The sequence below is a fragment of the Acromyrmex echinatior genome, chromosome 12 (assembly GCF_024713525.1).
Source record: "Acromyrmex echinatior isolate Ae372 chromosome 12, ASM2471352v2, whole genome shotgun sequence".
Taxonomy (NCBI): domain Eukaryota; kingdom Metazoa; phylum Arthropoda; class Insecta; order Hymenoptera; family Formicidae; genus Acromyrmex; species Acromyrmex echinatior.
In genome coordinates this window covers 11,197,674-11,216,387 of record NC_141863.1, presented here as the reverse complement: position 1 = coordinate 11,216,387, position 18,714 = coordinate 11,197,674, and the positions used below count along the sequence as shown (strand labels likewise).

Genomic DNA, 18,714 nt, shown 5'->3' with positions numbered 1-18,714 from the left:
TTAGTCGAACGCTTTTTCCGTCATGTCGCTAACACTTACGCTGAGCGGGAAGAGCACCGTCCTCGCGGCGAACTACTTTCCCTCCATAGATTTGAGTGACGGCGATTATGAGCTCGGTCTGATGATTTTTGAGACTTATCACACGATACCGAATGTAAACGAATCGAACAATAAATTTTATTTTGGCAAAGACGATGCAGAAATTACAATTCCCGAGGGTTCGTACGAAGTGCGAGACATAAATGAATTTTTGAAACGTATGATTTTACGGAGACGTTTGCACCGCAACGCACTTGAAACCGTTGACGTAGTGCATGGTGACAATAATAACAACAACAACAATAACAACAACAATAACAATAACAACAACAGCAACAACAACATCAATAACAATGACACTGATGATGATAATTGTGAGGGTGGAGAATACCCGATTACGCTCCGCGCAAACTACAACACGATGAGATGCGAGATTAAATGTGCATACAGAATAAACTATCGCAAGCCCAACAGCATTGGATCGCTGCTGGGATTCTCGTCGAAGCGTATGCTGCGACCGCGAAGATGGCACGAATCGAACATGTCGATCAACATAATGAACGTAAATGTTATCCGCGTAGAGTGTAACGTGACCGCGGGCGCGTACAGCAACGGCAAAAGCGCGCACACGATACACGAATTTTCGCCGAGCGTGCCACCAGGATATAAGATATCGGAGAGGCCGACACAGATCATTTACCTGCCGATCACGATACGGAGCATTACGGATCTAACGATACGCGTCGTCGACCAGAACGGACGATTGCTCGATTTTCGCGGAGAGGAGATCACCGTCAGATTGCACGTGCGACAGCGACAGCGAGCGTGAGATGCTCGTATTGAACGGAGCAGAGCGCACGCAGAGAGATAACGCATTCTTTACAAAGCTGGTAACATCACCGCTCGATAACGCTCGCTCATCCAACTGCGTCAGCAAGAAGAAGCTCAGTGCGTCGAACGTTAAATTTTTACAATCTTTGGGATTCGTGGTGCGCAACTTTTAAGATGACTGATATCTTAAACATTAAAGATGAGCCGATCTTTGACGATCGCATCGTCAAGATTGAGACTCACACGTACAATCCGTTCGCTAATACAACATTCGGGTACAGTGACGAAATAAGAATACCTATACAGCAACAGGATCTGTACACACTGCCGTACGAAAGCTTTCTATATGTCGAGGGAAACTGACGAAGAAGCTGTCCAGGATGCTCATGTGGCATTGGGAAATAATTGTGTCGCGTTCATATTCGATGAGATTCGATATGAACTCAATGGTGTGGAGATTGATCGTAATAGAAATGTGGGTATAACTAGCACGCTCAAAAACTATGTAACAGTGTCATCCGACAGAAGCGTGATTCTACGGAATGCCGGCTGGGATGCGCAGACTTCTGCAGCCGGATATTTTAATTTCTGTGTACCGCTCTACGTACTGCTGGGATTTTGCGAAGATTACAAACGCGTGGTGATTAACGCTCGTCACGAGTTGATTTTAATACGAGCGCGCAACGACAACAATTGTCTGACGGGAGATCCGGCGGTAGAGCCAACGCTCGAATTATTCAAAGTACAGTGGCGAATGCCGCATGTGTTATTGAGCGAGATAAATAAGCTGTCGATGCTGCGCGCTTTGGAGAGCGGATGATATCTGAGCACGGCTTTTCGCTCGTGGGATTTGTACGAATTTCCACTCTTGCAGAGCACAACCAAGCATTCATGGGCCATCAAGACGGCTACTCAGTTCGAGAAGCCGCGCTACGTTATTTTCGCTATGCAAACAGGTCGAAAAAACATCATGTCCGAGGATGTAAGTCGATTCGATGAGTGCAAATTAACCAATGCGAAACTTTACCTGAATTCAGAATGTTATCCGTACGATAACTTGAATCTGGATTTTGACAAAAACAGATGTGCGATTCTGTACGAATTGTACGCGCGTTTCTGCAAGGGCTACTACGGATACGAGTATCTCGAGCCGAGTCTCACCTTTACAACTTTTTTACGTTATGATCCATTCGTGATCATCGATTGCTCTCGACAGAACGAATCAATCAAGAGTGGCACCGTGGACGTGCGATTAGACTTTGAATGTAAAGAGGATGTACCTGCAAATACAACAGCCTATTGTCTCATCATACACGATCGCGTAATTCAATATAATCTATTGACCAACGTTGTGTGCAAAATCACCTAAGTGTACCTCTAACACGATAAGATCTACGATACGACCGCAATCGACTGCAGTCTTCTCGACAACATGCTCATGCCAACGTTCGTAGATCTGCAAGGATTCATCGATAATAAGAAATTTATCGTGAAGGAAGTGGCGGTGCTGAAACAGGGGATCATTCTCACGCATTACATTTTTACGAGTCCCGTGCCATGGAAACTTTTGATAAGATCCGACAGGTTTTGCGCCTCTTGGTTGATTGCTTATCACCATGGATTGCAATGGGAGGACGGGACGATCCCGTACAACGAGGCAAAACGTCTAATTACGATGGCTGTATTTGAAGATGATGCTGTCGTGTATGTCAAGGGACGCGAGAAACGAACGTGGCTGCGGAACTTGCTTCTGGACGATGAGCGAGAACGCATTTACATTGAGACCCTGGGTGCAGTTTACGAAGACATGGAATCTTTATCTAATCTAGATGTTACTAATATTATACGATGTGGACAACATGTTAAGAATTGCGCGTTATAAAATGTATTGAAAATATATAACTGGTGGTTGCAAAAGAATTTTTTAAATAAAAATACATTAACGTATTTATTATGTATTTCTTTTCCCTTCCTTTGTAATGTATAAACGTATGTATAAACGTATATACGTATGTATGTACGTATGTACGTATGTATAAACGTATGTATAAACGTATGTACATATGTACGTGTGTATAAACGTATGTGTAAACGTATGTATAAATTCGTGACAAAGAAAATACGTAGAAAGACTTGATAAAACGTGTCGCAACATGTTCGAAATTTTTGGAAAAGAGGGGGGAGAACCTATCTTTTCTCATCGATTTCAGAAGTATTACCATTTACATGGATGCAATCAGTCTTACGATATCCGCTTGTACGAACGGTCGAAAAAATGTACGCTAAAGAGAACAGTGCATCGTACGATATGAAGAAGGAATATAACATGTAAGTTCCAACGTTCTATACATAAAAGAAACGTTTTTTAACATTATGTATGTACACAGTACGGAACATCGTGCAGTGCGTTTACTGAACAGACATTACGATCTGACGAATACGGGCTACAAATTTTTGGAAATTGGAATCAACATTGGCCCACCGAGTTACGTGGAGATTGTCCTTGGAGATCATCGCGGACACGAACTATCGCTGTCTCTCGAAACGTGGAAGAGCCTCTACCAGCAACGAGGAAATATTTACAAGCTGTTTCGAAATGAATACAAGGATAATTTTATAAGCGTTGGACCGCTAATCGTCAGTGTTTTCATGCTGAACTATGCTACGGTCGTACGTCTCGATTCTTCATCAGTACGCATTATGATGACCGAAACGACGCTACGCCGTATGTTTGACTTTAACGGGTGTATCGATGTAATGTTCGAACGATTAGCTCGACTCGTCGATACGGTAGATACCAAGTATACGCGATTCTCCAACATCGCATCTGAGAACATTATATGATAGCGACATCTTCAATGGACAGCAGTTCATTGATTGTGAATTATTAGCTTTAGTTTTTAATAAGTATGAAAACCGGTGTAATAAGATGTAAATAAAACATTTTTTGTTAGCCTTATTTCATGTGTATTGTCTTTTACTTCTCATCCTTTGCCTCGACGCGCCAGGAAAAACCATAAAAATTGAAAAAAATTGTATCATACAAAAGAAACTCGTACTCTATTAATTCTTCCATCCTTTCTTCACTCATAGCACACGCGCTCTATCTTTCTCTAACATGCAAGCCTTTATTATCGATACATTTTTAAAGAAAAGAAAAATATGTCATGGTCAAATTCAAACTTTTATTATCAATGCATTTTTAAAGAAAAACATGGTCAAATTTTGATAACAAAAAAAAGGAGCCCTATTGTGTAGGAGCCCTATTGTGTAGGAGCCTAGACCTTTCCCCCTCTTTCCCCCGCGTTAGGTATCCCCCGCGTCTACAAGTACTTCCCCGCACCCCGCATTCTCCTCTAGCCCCTGGGTTAGAACCCGCCTAGTATATCTACTCACACGCAATGAGATTCGGCGATTTCGCTGTGGCGAGAGGGTGGCAAGCTTTATGTGAAAACAGAATACAATAACTTATGTGAATCGAGCGAACAGCACGCGGCAGCTAAAAGGTCAATTACTCGCGGTAGTTCCCTGTATGGGACTTTGTTTGAGATCGTTAATTCGGGAAAAGCAAGAATTCTTTCAGTCGACCGACAGTAATTGTCATTGAACGCACGCATAAAGTGAGCTCGTGATTTCATCTCGAGCATGATCTTAATCCTCGTTGAAATCATCGATTTGGCATTCTTTGTTCTTTTAAACCAATTCGGTACACGCAAACAAGCATCCGGAAACGGACAATCGAAAGTTCTAGAACAATTCAATTCGCGCACGCGAGCGCCGCGCTCCGACGAATACGTCACGCGCTGTCACCAATCCCACGTACGGATTTTCTATCGCGCATGACTGTTACGTTGAACGTCGTTAGAAAAGAATCCAAAGCGCCAATCAATTTTGTACAAATAATGCCACGTAATAATTACGATTGTGGCAAAATTTTATTGGATTTTTCCCAAGAAGAAAGCCCAGGCCGAAAGCAGTAAATGCTTCGATCTCGCCGTCCTCTTGCTTAGAGTTTTAGACTTCTTAGAGTTCTTAGAGTCATAGTCTCGCTACTATATCGCTTCGTAAAACCGCCGTGCTAACCGCTTAGTGAAAACCGCTATAAAACGAATCTTTTCGAGAAGTGCCGAGAAAATTGCCGAGATTTTCCATCACCGCGATTCCAACTACAATTTGGAAAAGGTGACCGCATTTAATATTCTGTTAATCTAATATTTAATTAATTATATTTTCTGAATTTGTAACTGAGCATATTAAAGAAAATTCTTTTGTTAAATTTCAAAGAAACGAAGTTCTCTTTACTGTCGTGTATCATATCAACCGTGTACCGTTCTCTCACTCGAATCTTTCCCGCACAGACTTAGCCTCTCGACTCGAATTTGGCACATGCTATTTACTCGACTTTACGATGTCAAAGATTAGCAACTTTACAGTATTTCTATGCTTGCCTCATCGGCAATTCCTCCTTCGCGATCTTTTCGATCTACCTATCTTTGCTTGGCTCGCTTCAATTTTCGACAATTTTCTCCTTACGTTCATTTCCCAGTGGATCCTGCGTCTTCTTCTCATAATCTACATGAGGCTCGTGTCACAATGCAAATGATTTCGGCAGGCCCGGCGGGGGATGCACAGACCGCGAGATTCTTCGGAAGCGGGCCTCCCGGCGCCTGATTGGCCGATAGCCGCACCGCGCGACCCCGCGAATCGCGTGGGTCCGTGGCAGTGACACAGCTTTCCGCGGAATCCAAATTTTGCCGAATTTGGCTTTCTCTCAATTGATTCTTCTCGCACAGAGTTCCTCCCTGCTTCCTGCAGCTCCTCTTGCTCGAATTTTAGATCGCTACGGTCTTTTTGGCGAACGTTTTAGTGAGTCCTCCTGAGAAATTACATCCTGAAGTTTCGGCATCCTCCATTTTTCCTGTAAAACAAGATCGGTACTAAAAGAGCGCAAATAGTTGATGCGCAATAATTGATAGCAAATTTAAAAGAGTGATACCTGTGTACCCCCACTGTTGGGAGTAGTCCGGAGCCTCTTCGGGGACGATCTTCTTTGATGATCCTCTCCTCTGCTAGCATCGAGTAAGACAGCTCGATACAATCAACGCACACAGCTACCGATCCTTACTCTGGTTAGCTTTACTTAATGATTCTCGCAAAAGATAATAAGAAAAACAAAGAAAAATAAATAAATTAAAGTGGCGCCTGAAGCAACTTTATTCGCCCTTACGAGCCGGGAGGACTCAGGATCCACTTGGCTCATCCGTGACACAGTGACAAAAAACATCACGTCACATATATATAACATCCAGCTGTCGAGCTGTCCTTGGTTTTCAACCAAGACGCCGGCTGTAACCATGACAACCGACAGACCTTCACCGGCATTCCCATCAATTATGTGGCAATATGATCAGAGAACTATACAAAAATTAATCATCGCAATAAAAGTTATCACAAAGCAAAATCATCAACAATCACAAGCTTAATTGTACAAAGACAGAACCTTTATGCAGGAAAACTAATGGGAACCACGATAAAATATGTAATAACCAGCAGAAAACGAAAGCGCGAAATAAGCCAAGCACTTTTAAGCAAATTCTCACATAGCAACTGAATACGTGGAAAAACGTGTATAAAAACTAGCGCTGGCAATGAGCAGCAGCAGGCATAGATAAAACAAAACCATTCAACTATAGAATCGTGCATAGGAATTCATTCCGTGCATCGCCTGTCAAAATCAAGCGCCCGAAGAGACCAGGAAATGGCATGAAGGATATGCGAAAATTATTAAATGATACTCGAGAATCGCTCCTCTTACGGTAGCGAGACGCTACCTCTGTGTTTGTATATAAAACAAGCCAGCAATGTCCGCGTGCTGCTCATTTTCGCATTATATTCTGAAGCTATAGGACCATAGATATTCTCGCGATATTACATCTAGAGGTAGTTTAAATCCCTGAAAAAGAACTTAGAATAATTCACGCCGCTTACGGGTTAATGATAATCGAAAATCACGCTAAGTTCCACGCGCGATCATGAATTCTCGCAGCTAAGTTCGACGCGCAATCGTAGCGGGACTTACAAGTAAACTTACGAAAGTGTTACTCACCGATTTTAATGAAGCTTTGATATTTGTAGAATTTTGAAAAATATTTGACACGTATTTTTTTTATCGGCAAAGGTATCCACTCCGAAGAGTAAAAACTACCCTTTAAAGGTAAAGGTAGAGTTAACATATTAGGTGAAACAAGTTGAAAATTTTAAAAAGTAAAATGGGTTAGGAGGATTGCTGAAATTAAATCTTATGTCAAAAGTATAAAATTCGAAAGTTTTCTTCATGTGCCACGTGCGATCATGAGTAGACGCGGCGAACACACAAGCGTTTTCCCTTTTTACTGATGCACACATACATATAGATATGAGCGATCTGATGTTTACGTTTTTTCAACAAAGTTAAAGAAACTAGATATTGCACGAAATTATCAACAAAGATTTTCAACTTATTTTATCTAATATGTTAAATCTACCCTTACCCCTTTAAGGGGTAGTTTTCACTCTTCAGAGTAGACTTTTATCGATAAAAAAAAATACGTGTCAAATATTTTTCAAAGTTCTATATGTAAAGTTTCATTAAAATCGGTGAGTGATACTTGCGTAGATTTACTTGTTAGAGAATTACACTGTCTTGTTTCCGATACTTGCACTTGCGAAAATTCTTATTCTCAATTCACGTCGATGTAAGATCTCAGCTCTTCAGGCTTCTTACTTATCTCGGTTATATCTTAATCTCGATTAATATTCTGTACAAATATTGTTAATTCTTTAGTTTCAAAAGTTAATATTATAATCAAAGCATCATTTGATTTAGATAGCCTACGTCGGGGATACGCTGGCGCGAGCGTGCGTCCGACCGTGTGGGAGGCTTCCGCCGCATTGATCAGCTTATCTCTCTCTCCTTAAATTTTTTCTTTGTACATTCTTGAAAATATTTTAAGCGCCATTTTTCATTTTATTTGAAGCCTTGCACGGTAATCGAATAGCTCATTTTGCAAAATGGACGTACGCACGGAAACATCCATGGACAGCGATCATATACGGTCCGATTGGATGCGGGAAAACGATTTTTGTAAAGACTTTTCTCCGATATTTAATTCTTAAGTCCGAAGTACGTTTTGAGAGAGTTTTGTTTTATTATGCAGAATGGTTTTATTATGCAAGAAGCCTATCATCAATTACAATACGATACTCGTGTAAAAGAACTCGAAGAACAGAGTTGGATATGCAGCAGTACTAAAGCGACGAAGAAGAATATAATTGAATTTCGAAGGTTTACTTTGTTCGGAAAATTACTCGAACGATTTATTTTTTTGGAAATTAGTGATAATTGACGATCTTATGAGAGAATCATCGTCATGCGAAGCTATCAAGGATCTTTTCATCAAAGGCAGTCATCACGACAATCTCAGTGTTATTCTTATATCGCAGAATCTTTTCCGTCAAGGGCGTGGGCAACGCGATATATCACTCAACTCGAATTACACCGTTGTTTTCAAAAATCCATGTAATCGTGCTCAAGTTCGTTGTTTGGCGCGTCAAGTCTATCGACGATCCAAAATTTCTAAAAGGGGCATACTATGACATTACGTCAAGGCCTCACGGCTATTTGCTGCTCGATCTGAAATATTCAATCCGGACGAGTATCGATTTCGAACGTATATTTTTCCCGAGGATACGACTCATTATATCTACGTGCCACGTAGATCATTTTCCAACGAATTCATATAAAAGGTGAGTATGGATAATTGCACGTGTCAGTCGGCTTTTCTCGCGATGAATGAGGACGACAAGAAATCGCATAATGTGACGAAAATCGCCACACATTCGATCGGTAAGAGAAACGCCTGTCTCCTCGCGGCGTTCTATCATTTGAACAAAAATTCAATGCATAATCTTCTTATGTGGCGCTGACGAAAAACTAATTCGTTATATTTGCGAATGTGTTTTTAATACATTCAAAGATACAAGGTTAATAAGTTTTTAGAAAAACATAGTAAAACACATTTTTTTGATCAATTCATTTTTATTTTTCAACATAGTCTCCTTTCAGCTCGATACACTTGAGCCAACGATTCTCCAACCTTTTCAAGCCATCCGTATAATATGATTTGTCCAACCCTTCAAAATAAGCCTCTGTTTCAGCGATGAGCTGCTCTCTGGTGGTAAATCTCTTTCCTCCGAACCATTTCTTCAGGTTTGGAAATAGAAAATAATCGCAGAGGATTAAATCTGGCGAATATGCTGGATGGGATAGCAATTTATAGCGGAATTCGTTGAATTTGGCCATCGGTGCCGGGACCCATGCATTGTCTTGATGGAAGAGCACTTTCTTCTTTGTCAAATATTTTTTCTTTAAAATATTGTTGAAACGGTCCAATAAGACTGCGTAATAATCACCATTGATCGTTTGCTTCGGAAGATAATCGATATAAATTATATCGCGTGCATCCCAAAAAATTGTGGCTATCACCTTTCCGACCGACTTCACAGGCTCTTGCCTTCAGAACTTTACTCGGTGAAGTCCATTGTTTTGACTGTTCCTTCGTCTCAGGTGTGAAGTAATGGATCCACAGTAATAAATTGACGCAGAAATTCATCTGGATTACGTTGAAACATCTCCAAACATTGTTTTGAAATCGTCATATGGTCGCGCTTATGGTCCACAATGAGCAAACGCAGCATCCATCTTGCCGATAGCTTTTCCATACTCAATTGTTCGTGCACAATTGATCACTGTGCCATGTGATATGCCTGTGGCCTCAACAAGCTCGCGCACTTTCATTCGTCGATCAGTCAAAACAATATCGTGGCCTTTATCGATGATTTCTGGCGTAGCAGCCTCAATTGGATGTCCCGAACGAGGTGCATCACATATGGATGTACAATCATGTTTCATTCACCCAATTGTATACAGTCGCAAACGCTGGTGCAGATATGCTACGAACATTGTCCAATTCGGCTTTGATTTCTTTCGGCGTTAAACCTTTCATATGTAGATGTTTGATCACTGTACGAAACTCGTTTTTTTCCATTTTGCAAAAAATATAAAGATTGTTCGTTTTAATCATCTATAGAAATGAAACCACGCGATGAAATCCGCTTAAAATTTGACAGTAATCAGCTGAAAGATGCTACTTGTCAAAAAGTAATGTGACATGACACTGCGAGTGCTCTCTGACAGATTTTGTAAGAACTTATTGACTTGCCCTTGTAATGTCTCGCTCGAACGTTGTGAAAAAAATCGATTAACCAAATACAAAACAACAGCTCTACGGCGTATCGTGGTGAAACGCGGAAGCATAAAAGAAAACAATTGATACAGCGGATTTTTATTAGATGTACAACTTTGTTTCCGCCGTTTTTTTTCGAAATTCGAGGCTTTAGTGTAAAAAACTGATTATATATTTATGAATCAAAGTATTGTCTATCGCTGGCCACTACTTACTCCCATCTTTCGGACAGCGTACGAATCCCGCGTCAAAAAAACTCATCTTTTGAGGCGATCCACGAATCGATTCAATTTTTTACTTCTTCATAAGACCGGAAGTGCTGATCACCAGGCCGTGTGCCATTGATCGAAACAAGTGATAGTCAGAGGGACCAACGTCTGGAGAATACAGCGAGTGGGGTAGGACTTCCCATTTCAACGTTTCCAAGTATGTCTTGATCACTTTCGCAACATGGGGTCGAACATTGTCATGCAAAATCACTTTATCGTGTCTCTCGTGTATTGCGGCCGTTCGTCTTTCAATGCTCGGCTCAAACGCTTCAATTGCGTTCGATACTGACCGCCTGTGATTGTTTCAGTCGGTTTTAACAGCTCATATTACATTACGCCGAGCTGGTCTCACCAAATACAGAGCAAGACCTTAGAGCCGTGAATATTCGGTTTGGCCGTCGACGTGGAAGCATGGCTGGGAACTCCCCATGATTTTTTGCTCTTGGGATTATCGTAATGAACCTATTTTTCGTCCCCAGTCACAATGCGATGCAGAAATCCTTTCCGTCTTTGCCTTTCAAGCAGCTGTTCACAAGCAAACAAACGCCGTTCAACATCTCTCGGCTTCAACTCGTACGGCACCCAATTTCCTTGCTTCTGAATCATTCCTATGATTTGATGCGTTTTGAAATGGCTTGTTAAGTCACTCCCAATGATTCTGCCAATTCTTCTTGATTTTGACACGAGTCTTGATCAAGTAATGCCTTCAATTCTGCATCTTCGAAAACCTTCTCTCTTCCACCGCTATGCCGGTATTCGACGTCAAAATCATCGTTCTTGAAGCGTTAAAACCACTCACAACACGTTCTTTCACTAATAGCGACCTCACCATAAGTATTTGAGAGCATTTGCTGAGCCTCAGCCGCAGATTTCTTCATATTGAAGCAGAAAATTCTCGCAAACGAGAATTTGGCTCGTAAACTGACATTTTCAATCGAGAATAACTTTATGATGCAGACACAAATCGACTAATGTTTCTATGGAGTTATGTTGACAGATGTCCAAGTTTATTGTATGACGTCTATGATCTATTTATTTCGACCACCACTTACCGCTAAAGCCATCTGTAGGAAAACAGCGGAAGCAAAGTTGTACTATCTAATACATATATTATCTTTTTATCGCTAATTATCGGAGGAACTGAATAGTGGGGATAAAACGTTATGGAGAAAGCCAAAATGGTTTTAATTTCAAAATTTCGCGAGAATGCAGCATCATCTACGTCAGAATCCGACATTCGCTGACGGAGAGTTAAAGGAAATCACGATACCCCAAAATTTGGGTAACACCGCTAGTACTAATAATACAACGCAAACTCTCGAAACTCATCTAACACGACTCGATGCGGAGATGCGTCGTATTCTAACTGGCCGCTTAACGAAAATAAGAGATGGAAAATGTATAGAGAGGCATTATGGCGATATCTGCAATTTATCCAAGAAACGCGAAGGCATAGTAAGACGCACGGGACGAAATCAAAAATGCAGAAGTCAACGCTACACAAGATGCCTTCGCTGATAACAAGACGAACGATGACGATTTTTACGATCTCACGCAAATATCCGATTTACCGCCACCACATTCCATCAGTAACAGATATTATTACGAAAAATTTCGAAATTTCGAGCGAGCATAATCATGCGATGAAAAGCATTGAAGAAATAATCAAAAGCGTATTGAAATTTCATTGTAGGAATGCCCTTACTGATGAAACATTTGTTTCGAAAAGTTGTGCCTGATAGAATTAGTTGGGACAAGCATGGAATCGTGACTATAGATAACGTCGTGAAAAATTTGAATATCATAGACTTGATAAACGATGCGCGAGAGAATAATTGTGAAAGCAGTGAAATTAATTTGCACGATTACTCTGTGCGATAAACATACCTTTTGCACTGGTGAGAAATAAAAAATTATTATCCACACACGGTGTTACTGTAAAACTTCGACTTCATTCCGCGCTTTTTATATCGAAAACACGAGTTCCATGTCGATTGTATCGAGGAAGGGGAAAAACGTACAAATTAACAAAAAAAAGATGAAAAAAATTCATTGATTTTTTCTTAAAAAGTACCAAAAATACTCCTGTATTTTTACAAACGGGAAAAAATCGATTACTTAGTTGGGAAAAACCTGATAATGATAACGTAATTTGAAAAATTATATTGTATTACGATCCGTCGCATTATGCGGGCTATTCGGCGATGGATAATCTAACTCGTGCTGTTAAACTGACTTTTTCACGAGAAGAAGTCGTGCGCTGGCTCGAATCACGCGTACACGTTGCACCGACCATTGCGTAGAAAATTTTCATGATTACAACGTAACAAACATTGACGATGTGTGGGAGGCAGATTTGATCGAACTCCGATTTAAAAAATTATAATGATATTCTTATCTGTTAATAATTATTGATGTACTAAATAATACGTCTGGGTAGAACCTAATTACGTAACAAAACAAGTAACGACGTGATAAAAGTTTTCCATCGCATACTAATGAAAAATGAAGGACGAGTACTCGTATAAGGACAAGGGCAAAGAATTTGTCGCGCAATCGATACAGAAATTTCTTTAAGAAAACGACATTCGTTTTCGGATAACGCGCAATCAGATGTCAAAGCCCTCATCGAGCGCTTTAATAGAACACTGAAGGAGCGAATGTGGCGTTTTTTCACGCATAAGAATACGCGGCGCTACATCGATGTTCTGCATTGTACGCGTTTACAATCACACGTGTCACTCGTCCACGAGAATGCAACCTGTAGCAGTAACGAGAGAAAACGCACGTATCCTTCGTGAAAATATAGTTCTTGTTGGAAAAACGAAACGTTAAAAAACGGGCGCGGAAAATAAATATCGTGTCAGAGACCTCGCATCAATAGAGCAAAATGTACTTTCTAAAAAAGTTACGAGGCTAAGAGCAAGGAGATATTTCGAATTCACCGTGATCTTGATTGACAAAACCTCATGTATGGGAACGGTGAGAATTAGCGGATGAAGTCATAGATAGTATTTTTTATGAACAAGAATTAACTCGAGTTGAGAAAAACTTATAGGAAGAGCAGTTCATCGTCGATCGTGTGATAAAGAGTAGGGAAAGAGGAGCTAATAAGCAACTGCAAGTTACCTGGCGCGGTTATTCCAGTAAGTTTGATACTTGGATTCCGCCTTCGAGTTTAATTTCTCTCCATGATAGAGGAAAAACAATTTCTTCTGGTACTTCTAAGTAACAACAGTATGCGTCATTTTCTAGATAATACAACGTCGTCTTTCACTGCGGAATTATCTCACTCTATAGTGTTGCACGGACAATGAGAGGTTGCGATATGCAAGATTTAATTTCCCTGGTTTTTACACGTACATAAAATAATAATAACGAAAATGTGATCAATTTCGTCGATGTTAAATCGATGAAGAGACGAATGGTTCGTTTACGGCAACAGAAGTTGCATTTCCAAATGGAATTTACAACGATATCCATGAGCTTATTGAGGCGATTAATACCGTGTGTAAAAATGCCGAATCGCATTTTTATTTTGGACAGAAAAGAGCGACTGGTGACAAACTTTTGATAAGTATTAACTGTAATGAGAAGTGAAAAAGGCTACCTCATATAAACTTTTCTGATAATCTTTTATGAGTGCTTGGTTTCTCATCAGCCATTTTCGATAAACATCAATTTTATTCCAAGCTTACGATACGTAAACCTAATTTCAATTAAACATAACAGAAAACTTTTCTTACTCACGGATTCAATATGAAGACGATATAACGACATGCAGATGGTTTTTGGAATAGCGAACTCTATAATTTGTGGCGCGCTATCCCCAATAAAATGTTCGTTTATTGCTATATTTGTGAATCTTACATAATAGGTGATGTACGTACTTCTCTTCTCAGAATAGTATCGATGGAGATACGCAGTCGTAATTACGCATTTGGTAAAGTATTTCTTATTTCCAAATTATATCCCATTGCGAATGAATTTCAGAACGGTCGAAATAGATATAAGAGATCATCTTGGAAATAAATTTCCATTCGAATTCGGAACACTGACGGTGTCGCTGCACTTTAAACATAAGCAATAACTTTCTTGCGTGTACGCGAGCGTGTCGGTAATACCAGTCCATAATTAGAAACTCGCGATGGAATATAAGAAGTATTTTGATAGCGGTGGAATTCCACATGTTTTCGTCGATTCGCCCTACCAACGTAGACATGGAATCAGAAGTTTTCTCGACTATTTAGTAAAATACTACATGGGCTGAAAAGTCCCGGGATTTTTAATGAAAACAAGCGTTTTTTGGGCAAAGTTATATTTATTCCTCAACATAGTTGCCTTCGAAGGCGATACACTTGGTATAGTGATTTTCCAACATTTCGATGCCCTTTCTGTACGAAACGTCCAAGCCTTCGAAATACGCCTCGGTTTCCGCGATGACTTCCTCATTCGATGTGAATCTCTTTCCCTGGAGCCACCGCTTGAGGTTTGGGAACAGATAATAGTCGCTGGGGGCCAAGTCTGGAGAATACGGTGGGTGAGCAATCAATTCAAATCGTAATTGGTCCAATTTGACCATCGCTTTCAAGGACATGTGTGACGGTGCGTTATCGTGATGGTACAGAACTTTTTTCTTCGCCATATGGGGCTGTTTTTTCTTTATTTCGTCGTTCAGTTTGTCCAATAACGCTGCATAATACTCTCCCGTAACTGTTCTTCCCTTCTGCAGGTAATCGATGAAGATTATGCCATGCGCATCCCAAAAAACGGAGGCCATAACCTTCCCGGCCGAGCGTTGGTCTTTTGGCCGCTTTGGTCGGCTTTCGTGGCTTTTCAGTCACTCTGCAGACTGCCTATTGAACTCAGGCGTATGGTAATGGACCCACGTTTCATCCATCGTCACAAAACGTCGAAAAAAGTTCGCTCGATTACGCTGTAACAACGCCAAACCGACCGTTGAATCATCAACGCGCTGCTATTTTTGGTCGATGGTCAGCAAACGCGGCACCCATCGTGCCGATAGTTTTTTCATCTCCAAAACATCGTGCAAAATGTATCCCGCCCGTTCTTTTGAGATGCCCATGGCCTCAATTAACTCGCGCAACTTCACTTTACGATCACTCAAAACGATTCGATGCACTTGCTTTGCGATTTCATTCGTAGCCTCTTTTGGCCTTCCAGAGCGAGGTGCGTCTTCGGTACGACCCATTTTAAATTCACTAAACTACGGATAAACTGTTGTTCTCGAAGGAGCAGATGTGGGATAACATTTCTGCAACCATTTCAATGATTTTTCAAAAGTTTTTCCCATCAAAAAACAATGTTTGATCAAGATGCGATTTCTGTTTTTCCATTTTTTTTACGAAGGCGAAAGTAACGCCACTTAAACGACTGTAGCTTGTAAACGAATGAACGAAATGTCATGAAACTTCATACATAAACTAGTGACAGATGAAACCTCTCGAAATGAATCATGTTCATTTTTTAGTAGCGCCACCTATTGAAAAATCCCGGGACTTTTCAGCCCATGTAGTACTACCTTACTCAAATAAAGGTGTACGTGCCTGTTGGAGAAGAAGCTTTACGTGCGGGAATTAAACGTGATAGAAAACGTCGAAAATAATAAGCCGTTGAAGGAAGCGATCAAAAGTTGGCTCGTGAAATCGAGGGGTAATCTGAAGAGAAAAGCCAAAGAAAAAATAAGTTTCCTGATGATGAAATCAGGATATAAAGTATCCGCGAAATCCTCGGTGCTTCAGTTTTCACTTGATGGTATCGTGCATTGTAAATGACGTCGGGCGGTCAAAAGAAAATCATCGAGAAGTATCACAGGGAAGAAAGCAAAAAGATGACGATAAAAAAGAAAATTTGTGCTGCAGGAAGAAAAACTAAAAAAATCATCCGCTAGGAGATCGAGTCAAGAAACGTGACTTATTCGATATATTCTCTTAATTAAAATAGGAATTCGTGACTAGAGAAAAAGCATGTTCTTTTTTCATACCCAAGCGAATATATAAAGAGCGAACTTTTCTCTGTCTCTTACGTAAACCAGCATTGAGAGCTCGCAATGGATTTATTACAAACTCGTAACTTTACTTCTATGGGCGGACAATTCGCCCATAGAATTTGTCATATCCGGACATGGAGAAGACTATCTAGATCTCACTCACATCATGTTGAGCCTTCGCATACGCGTAGAAAGCGAACGCGGAGAGAACACATCGGTTACACCCGATGGCGTGGCAAAAGTAGGACCCATAAATCATTTACTGCATTCCATGTCTAACCAAATTGATGTATATTTCAATCAAAAACTCGTGTCGCCACCAAACAATGCTTAAGCGTATCGCGAGTACATCAAGACGTTATTAAATTATGCTTCACCCGCAAAAATTTCCTATCTAACCTCTTACTTATAGGACGCGGAGATTCCCGATTACATGGACGACACGTTAGACTCGTCAAATCCAAATACGACGCTCGAGAGACGCTCATAAATACATTCATGCGCTAGATCTCATAGACCACCTTCACTGCGACGTTTTTAATCAAGATAAATTTTTAATTAACAGAATGAAAGTTAGAATGAGACACGTACACGCGCAAAATTTATTTTGCTTTATGAAGAATAAAACGGTATCAAAAATAGGCATTCTTGACGCCAGTCTACTCATAAGAAGAGAAAAATAAGCTCGGCTACTCACACATGCTAGAATGCTGAGTAAAACTACTTATAAAAATTTTTCATCGTTTTTAGCCTGTTCTTAGCCCGCGCGAACGGTTAATTTGAGTGATGAAAACGTACATTTTATTCAGTGATTATGACTGTTTTTAGGTCGCAAACAGGAACTTTTCTGTAAAAATGAGTGGTTAAAACGGATTGCAGAACACACGTCTGAGTGGAAATAACATACATTACGATTATTTTTGAATGGTCAATACATGCTGCATAAATTTGAGGTGAAAAAACGTATACGAGTGAAAAATACTTATTTAGCACTCGTCACTCACGTTTTCATCACTCGAAATTACGTAATTCGTAGTAAGGCATAATCGATAGCACGAGAAAATCAGTTTTGCTCCTGTCGAGATTCGAACTAAGGCCTGGTCTCCAAGTCTGTTCTACGAGGCTGCCACATTTTCACTCCATACAACTCCTATGTCGATATTCGCTCTGTTGTGCTTACTTATATACATCTTACAAAAGTAATTATATTTAATACATTGTATACAAATATATGTAATGTTATACAAATATAGGTATATAAACGCATACACAAACACGCACAAACGATACAACATATGTATATGTACATATACATAAGATGATATTAGAGTAACTCTGTCGCATTTATCGAAAACTTTATTTATCAAGTATTGTTTATTATGTTTAAGATTAAATATATTATTCTGATAAAAACGTCTACCACTAAAAAAAAATTCGAAATGGAAAATATTTAGTTTTTATGTAAAATTAAATATGATATAAGAGAAACTTTTAAAAATTTTTGCATTTTTACTGTGTCCTACACACATGCACACACGCACGCACGCACGCACGCACAGGGATCTCAGAGTGTACGGCTCATAAAAGATTTATAAATAATAATTGAAAATACAATGTAAAATGACGCAGTAATTTATTAAATGTGTTTACAAAGTTTTATTAAGGAATATGTAAGGTGAATATATAATATATTAAAAATAATAAAGAGTAATTCTAATCTGACATTCATTACGAGAATTATGATGTGAGGAGGTATGATATGTTTTATGTAATGCATTGAATTTAATATACTTAATCCAAATTGTGTATGCGTTTTGGGCACAAATCCGACCCGCCAAAAATTCCGTATATTCCAAACAGGGCTGCGTACAGAAATTACGCCTAGATAACTCTATAAGTTACATCACGTATATATAGTACGTATGTATAGCAAAAATGAATCCTAGAGTTATAGTAAAGTATATATGCAGGTTCAAACTCCCTATGTGTTAGTGCGTATACGTATACGATGTATGTGTTGCGTGTAGAGAGTTAGGGGGAAGTGCCTCACAGACGTTGGAAAGGGGGAAGCGCGTCGGGGGGGGAGGGGGTCCGTGTTAGAGAGGGAAAGGTTTTCCTTCTCTCTCCCACCCTTGTAGAATGCAGTTCTCTCTGTCCCATCCGTTGTAGCCCTATACTTAGTATTCACGCTCTCTCTTCTTTCCGTTGTAATTTCTCTTACGTTTTTGTTTCTTCTTTCGCACGCGATATTATTAAATAGATATGGTATCTATTTTATATT

At 39.9% G+C, this 18,714-nt stretch overlaps 1 long non-coding RNA gene and 1 pseudogene across 1 annotated transcript in view; both read left to right on the top strand.

Moving 5' to 3' along the window:
- Positions 1 to 18,714, top strand: part of LOC147907892 (uncharacterized) — a 240,102-nt gene that overhangs the window by 59,548 nt on the left and 161,840 nt on the right. The gene's annotated exons all lie outside the window — the stretch shown is intronic.
- Positions 2,303 to 9,973, top strand: LOC147907895 (uncharacterized; annotated as a pseudogene).